This window comes from Macaca nemestrina, chromosome 1, assembly GCF_043159975.1.
Source record: "Macaca nemestrina isolate mMacNem1 chromosome 1, mMacNem.hap1, whole genome shotgun sequence".
NCBI lineage: Eukaryota > Metazoa > Chordata > Mammalia > Primates > Cercopithecidae > Macaca > Macaca nemestrina.
The window spans coordinates 217196494-217203477 of NC_092125.1; the positions used below are offsets into that span (position 1 = coordinate 217196494).

Here is a 6984-nt window from a genome sequence, read left to right on the forward strand (position 1 = left end):
GAAACCCATCAAGATGAAACCCCAGAACCCATTGTTCTGTCTTGGATATACCCAAACTCCCCTTTCTTGAGTGCGTACTTTTTGCTTTGCAATAAATCTCTTCTTTCACTATTTGCTGACTCATCCTTCACTTCATTCTTGAGGTGGTGTCAAGAGCCTGGACAACACAGCTGGGGTCGAGATTCCCCCAGTGTCTGGGGACCTGCTGCATCCCACCAGTATCAGATTCTATTCCATTGCTCAAATCACAAAACATGGAGTGGAGAGTTCTCCTTGGAGATCATAAAGTAAAGATTCTGTGGCATGGTGACCAGTTAGGCCACTGGAAGGCATGGCAAAATATTAAAAATGAGGGATTATGTGACCATGTAGTAACTGCTGAATGCTAAATACTTGATCCAGGCCCCATTCCCTGGAGATTGACAGGGAGACACATTGTCCAGGCAGTAGTGGAGAAATACTTTCTGGGTATCTGACCAGCCTTTGTGGAAAGAACTGGCACCATCCTGCAGATGTAACCGCCTGATGGGTTCTTCCTGCCTAATGTACACACAATATCAATTCATGGAGACCATGGCATTGCAGCAAAGAGTTTCATTGACACAGGCCAGCCACGACATGTGGGAGAGAGAGTTGTTACCCAAATCAATCTCACTGAAGGCTTGGAGGTAATGGGTTTTTCAGATAGTTTGGTGGGGAGGGGGCTAGGGCTTGGGCGGTGCTGATTGTTGGGGATGAAATCACAGGGATGTGGAAAATGGCCCTCCTGCATTCAGTCGGCTTCTGGGTGGGGGCTAAGGGACTGGTTGATTTTCGGGCCAAATGGTGCCATCCAGTAGTCAGAAATGCAAAAGCCTGAAAAGACAACTCAAGAGGCCAATCTTAGGTTCTACAATAGTGATGTTCTTCACAGCAGTCATTGGGGAAGCTGCAAATCTTGCGACCTGTGGAATAATGGCTGGTAATTATTTAACGAGGCATACATCTTAGTAGAATTCACGCCTCTTTCATCCTTCTAACTTGGTGGCCTTTCATGAGTTTTACAGAGGTAATTTAGTTTTGGGGAAGGTTATCATTTACACCAACCTTTTTGACTGTCCCCAACCTTTTTGGCACCAGGGACTGGTTTCACAGAAGACAGTTTTTTCATGGAAGGGGGTGGTGGATGGTTTCCGGATGAAACTGTCCCACCTTAGGTCATCAGGCATTAGTCACAGTCTCATAAGGAGTGCGCAATCTGGATCCCTCACATGCGCAGTTCCCAATAGGGTCCGAGCTCCGATGAGCATCTAATGCTGATGCAGATCTGACAAGAGGCGGAGCTCAGGTGGTAATGCTTGAAGGCCTGCAGCTCACCTCCTGCTGTTCGGCTGGGTTCCTAACAGGCCATGGACCAGTACCTATCCTGTGGCCCTGGGGGTTGGGGACTGCTGATTTAAACTATAAACTCAATTTTCCCCAAAGATAGCTTGGGAGAAATTGCACAGGAATGAGCACAGCCAGCTAGCCTGTGAGGCTAGAACCAAGATGGGGCCAGCCATGTCAGCTTTCTTTTATTGTCATAATTTTGCAAAGGTAGTTTCTGAGGGACTGCACTGGACACTTGTTAAAAACATGAGACAGATTTTATTGTATGTGCTACAATAGGCAAGATAGACCACCAAAGAACTGAGCTCAACCTGAAATACAGCAGGAGGAGTTGAAGATTATAGCCAACTGGTAAGATAAGAAAGTCAGTGGATGGAAAATTACTAAGAGGAACTTGATTAGCTATCAAAAGTGGTTGGGAGGACTCTTGCTAAACTAGACTCAACAGTATTCTTTTCTAAAACTGGACTTGGCAGGCCAAGAACTAACAGAGAAAAGGGCTCAGAGGAAACTACTGAGGTGTGGTGAAAGATGGAGTCCTTGTCAACTCTACACTGAAGCTTCTGCAAATAAACAAAGACCAATTAAATGGAAAAAGCAAAGGCTATTTATTCCGAGCTTGCTATACCAGGGAGTCAGTCACTGTGACTTGTGTTTTGGCAGAGACTTGAAGGCAGTCAGGAGGGTGGGAAAGCTTTTTAAAAAGAAAGGCTTCAGGTATGCTTGGACTGGAGGCTGTCAGCATGGTGAAGCTGTAGATAGATGAAGGAAATCAAAATATTTTACCCCAGAATGTATTTCTTTGGCATATCGTAAGATGGCTGTCAGAGAGCCAGCAAACAGAAGTAACTCTGCAAAACTGTCTTTTGTAGGGGAAATTTACACCTGCAGAGAATCTTCATTAATCCAGCCTTACCTTGTCAGGATTGAGAAACAAAAATAAGCCTTAGGCCCTACAACCAACTGAACGGACTCTCTCTTGGCTGACAGGACTGCAGAGAATCCTTGAAAGCTGTTTCCAGCTGTGGCAGGCTAGGAGGTCGCACATGCCCTCTTAACACCCCTCCCTCACTAACTGCCATTATGAGGCAGGAGAACAGTAGAGGGAATTGGAAGTTGGATAAAAGGCAGAATGAGTAAAAGCAGAAACAGAAGCAAGGTGATGGGGTGGGAGAGCAAGAAGCAAGATAAAAGGCAGAAGTTGAGCAGCCAAAACAAAAAGTAAGATTAAAGAAAGCAAGCAAGCCCGGGCTCGGTGGCTCACGCCTGTAATCCCAGCACTTTGAGAGGCCAAGGCGGGCAGATCACCTGAGGTCAAAGTTTGAGACCAGCCTGGAAAACATGGCAAAAACCCGTCTCTACCAAAAATACAAAAAATTAGCTGGACATGGTGGAGCACTCCTGTACTCCTAGCTACTTGGGGTTCAAGGAGCATCGCTTGAACCTCGGAGGCAGAGGCTGCAGTGAGCTGAGGTTGCGCCACTGCACTCCAGACTGGGCAACAGGGCAAGACTCTGTCTCAACAAACAAACAAACCAGAAAAAAAACAGCAATCAAGGACCCCATGGCCGGCAAGTTCCAAACCAGTAAAGGGGCAGCTCCTGAGAGTTATGCATTGAGAAAAAAGTATCCTTAACATGACTCCATATGATAATCAGCTCATTACAACTCATGCATATGGACTGCATATCATGCATGGACTTAAAAGTATGGGATGGAGGCAACGTGCAAGCACAGAAGGGCCAAAGTAACTAAGCAACCCACCTATCAATCAAAAGACAAACACTGGCTAACGATTGGGCATCCCTGTGAAGAGAAGAAAAACAACCACATATAAAAAGACCCAGAGTACACCAAACTCATACGGATCTCATCTCCCAGAGCCCAGCCCACTCTCCCTACTCTGAGAGTGTTACTGTGCTTAATAAACTTTTGCTTTGCTTTGCTGCTTTGTGTGTGTCACGTACACTTCTTTCTTTGGGACACCAAGAGCCTGGAAATGCACGGCACCATCTGGTAAGAATTAGGATGTTTTTCCTAAGGGTTAACAAACCAAGCCTTTGAAAAGACTTGCTTCACTACTGTTATCAACCAACAGCCTGATGCTTTCCCTCCCTTTCGTGGTTTTGACAACACAAGCAAGCAGCATTCCCTCCTAAGGGACTGTCGACCTAGGAATGATTCTGGCTAAACTACAGAGATGTACAGTGAGGGTTTTCATGTCCTCTGCTTCAGCTTTTGACGTCAGAGGGCCACAAACTCCACTCTCAGATGATTGCTAATGCCACCATTTTATGAACATGGGCCCCACGGAGAGGCACGAAGCTCAACTGCACATCTGCACATTGTTCCTCTTATAAATATTCATATTGGGATATGATTTGGTGCTGCTCCCCTGAAAGATACATTTGCAGAATGGATTCAGATTAGAAGCATTATAAGCACTATAATGTAGCAATGGCTCATCCAGCTCTCTACACTATAGAAAGATCTGTGGTGTAGACATTTCCACAATGACACAAGATATGTGTACAAGAATGGTGACTGCAGCATTCTTTGTAATCCTAAAAACATGAAACCAACCTCATCTCAAAAACAATTTTTTTTTTTTTTTTGAGATGGAAGCTCGCTCTGGAGTCCACTCCAGGCTGGAGTGTAGTGGTGCGATCTCAGCTCACTGCAGCCTCCACCTCCCGAGTTCAAATGATTCTCCTGCCTCAGCCCCCCGAGTAGCTGGGACTACAGGTGCGTGCCACCATGCCTGGCTAACAAAAACATTTTGAAAAGGGTTAAATAAATCCTGCACAAACTGAGGAAAAATACTGTTTTCAAAATAATGGAGAGGATCCCTGTCATGATGAATGATTCCACTGGTCACGTTATTGATAGAGCAATCAGGAAATCCAGGCACGTCCTGGAGGTAATACTGGACTCCTACTACTAAAATATGAAAAAATGGAGGCAAGTAAATTACTCGTTTAAGCGTATAACAGACTGAATTAGAATTTTATCACACCAGAAGTGGGTTCCTAGGTCTCTGTTTCAGGATTCCTGAGTTACACCAGTGTAAACCCAGTATTTCAGGAGATACCCGGTTAAGAATCTGGTAGGGGAGGTGGGCTGGGCCTTGACATGGATCAGTCATAAATCAGTGTCTTGGGACTCCGGAAAGATAAAATCCTCTCTATTTGTCTAGTGATTGACAATGCGTGAATGCTTTAAAAGTTCCAAGAATCGTCCCTGGGTGGGCTCGAACCACCAACCTTTCGGTTAACAGCCGAACGCGCTAACCGATTGCGCCACAGAGACAACCGTTCCCAGCTTCACTGGGCGATGCAGGAAGGGCCACTCGCTAAACTTGCTCCTTTCCGTACATTCTCGGGGCCTGCCCGGCAGGACGACTGAGCAAGGCGTTGGAAAACCAGAGAGATGAGAGCGGTGAGTCGCGCTGGTCACGTTGGACACCTGCGCGTTAGGAGATTCTGGAGCCGGAGGAACAGCCGAATGGCCTTCGCCCGCCCTGCCCCTCGCCTGCTTCAGGAGCTTCCGGAAACTCCCCGGTGGGCGACCCAGCCCGAGCTGCCTGGGGGCTCAAGGGAAGGTGAACGCCCGGTGGGCTCCAGCGATGGTTCTTCCCGTTCTTTGCGCCGCCTTCACCCAGTGAAGGAGCCTGTGCCCACCCTGCCCAGTCGCTTTCGGGGCTGCTGAGGAGCTTCCGCTGCCATCTTCGGATCCTGTGTTCCGCACGGGGGCTCCACCAGGGCAGGGATGGTGGTGAGGGTCGCTCGTGGGTCCCCTCGTGGGGAGCAGGGTCTGGCACGACTAGGACTTGTCAATGAATTCATCGTCGCCTTTAGCTTTTAGTCCTTTGAAGAACCCTGAGAGTGGAAATCAAGAGATTTTTTTCCATGGGGACGTTCTTTTTACAAAGCGTTGATTTCTGGGCACCCCGCAGGGCGGGCAACTGGCAGGGGCTCCGGCGCATCTTCTTCGCGGTGGAACCGCGGGGGCTCAGCCGGGCAGTGGTCGGGCCGTGGGGCAGCAGGGCGAGAGCAGGGGAACGGAAAAGCAAAAGCTGGGAAAGAAGCCGGGGAGCGGTGGACCAGACATCCAGACCTCCTGAAAGAGGCACCGGCGGGGTCTTCTGGAAGTGAAAATTGCTTTTGTTTGTTTGTTTATTGTAGCAGAATCGGGAAATGGAGAGAGAACCTGAAAGAGTCCCAAACTCGAGGACCTATTGCTCCCCGAGAATAACATCTTCCAGAAGAACTAGGCAGAAAACTAGGCGTCTGGGAACCCTGAAATCCCTGGAGGAGTAGCATCATCATGACCCTCTGTGTTCTTTTGGCAAAGGACTTGCTTCCGTTGTTTGTTCAATTATCTGTTTGTTAAATAAATAAAACCCTTTTCATATATCTTTAAAATTACCTTGGTCCTATTATTTTATGATTACAAATAATGCTGCAGGCATCATTCTACAAGTACGCTTCTCATTGACCAGTGGTGTGGAGGCCTGGGGAGTAGTTGTTCCAGCATAGTGTTTACATAGATTTTTTTCATTCCATTTTCTTTGTTGCTTTATTAGGTATAACCCTTTTCTTATTTCAGAGGCTGCTTTAGGGTTTCTGGGATACATCTTTAATTTATCATAATCTGCTTTCAAGTGTCATTATACTTCCCTTTCTGGCCTTTATCCTAGCGTTACGTATTTTTACTTTATGCACTACAAGCTTTGTGATTCATTATTATTACTTTTACTTATTACGTCAGAAAAAAAAATTTTTTTTTGAGACGGCGTCTTGCTCAGTCGCCCAGGCTGGAGTGCAGTGGCGCGATCTCGGCTCACTGTAAGCTCCGCCTCCCGGGTTCACGCCATTCTCCTGCCTCAGCCTCCCGAGTAGCTGGGACTACAGGCGCCCACCACTATGCCCAGCTAATTTTTTTGCATTTTTAGTAGAGACGGGGTTTCACCGTGTTAGCCAGGATGGTCTCGATCTCACCTCGTCATCCGCCAGGCGTGAGCCACTGCGCCCAGCGGAAGCATTGTCATTTCAAATATCATCTTTCTTTCGTATGTTCGTAAATATGGCATAAAGCCGGTTTCTTGTGTTGCTTACACAATTTTCAGAATGTGTATTTAAATTTAAAATATTAAATTTTACTAAAAAACTAAAAATAATAATCATGAATGTCCTAGATTCATCTTAAGTTCCAACAGTCCACTTAAAATGTGCCCAACCTGAGGGTCAAACCTACCTGCTGATGTGTAACTTGTGTTTGTGAGACATTCTCAACAGCATTTGCTTTCCCCGGACTAGTGATTTTCCTCACATCTGAATGTCTTCAATGCAAAAGGAAACGTTTTTCTTTGCAAAAATACTTTAAAATATTCCTCCTTCAAGTAAGTGCATTAAAAACAAATTTCCCAGTTGCATCCCTGAAATGCATCGAAAGCGCGGGAGAGACAATCAAGTGCTTCAGGATCAAGAGCTAAACAGGGGAGGACAAAGGTGGCTTCTTCACTAGGAGTCAAGCCAAAGTCAACTGATTTGGTCTCCAATGGAGACCGGAACTCGGTTCACCTGCGTCGTGAGGAGGCGCTCCAGCGGAGGCGGG

The 6984-nt window shown here is 46.7% G+C and overlaps 1 long non-coding RNA gene and 1 other non-coding gene across 2 annotated transcripts; one reads left to right on the forward strand and one right to left on the reverse strand.

Annotated features, from left to right (window-relative positions):
• Window positions 1-4603: 4603 nt before the first annotated feature.
• TRNAN-GUU (transfer RNA asparagine (anticodon GUU)) lies at window positions 4604-4677 on the reverse strand. The gene has a single exon. It is a non-coding gene; the product is annotated as a tRNA-Asn (tRNA).
• On the forward strand, window positions 4659-5795 carry LOC139364189 (uncharacterized). Its single transcript, XR_011625573.1, has 2 exons — window positions 4659-4806; window positions 5553-5795. It is a non-coding gene; the product is annotated as an uncharacterized lncRNA (long non-coding RNA).
• Window positions 5796-6984: the final 1189 nt, after the last annotated feature.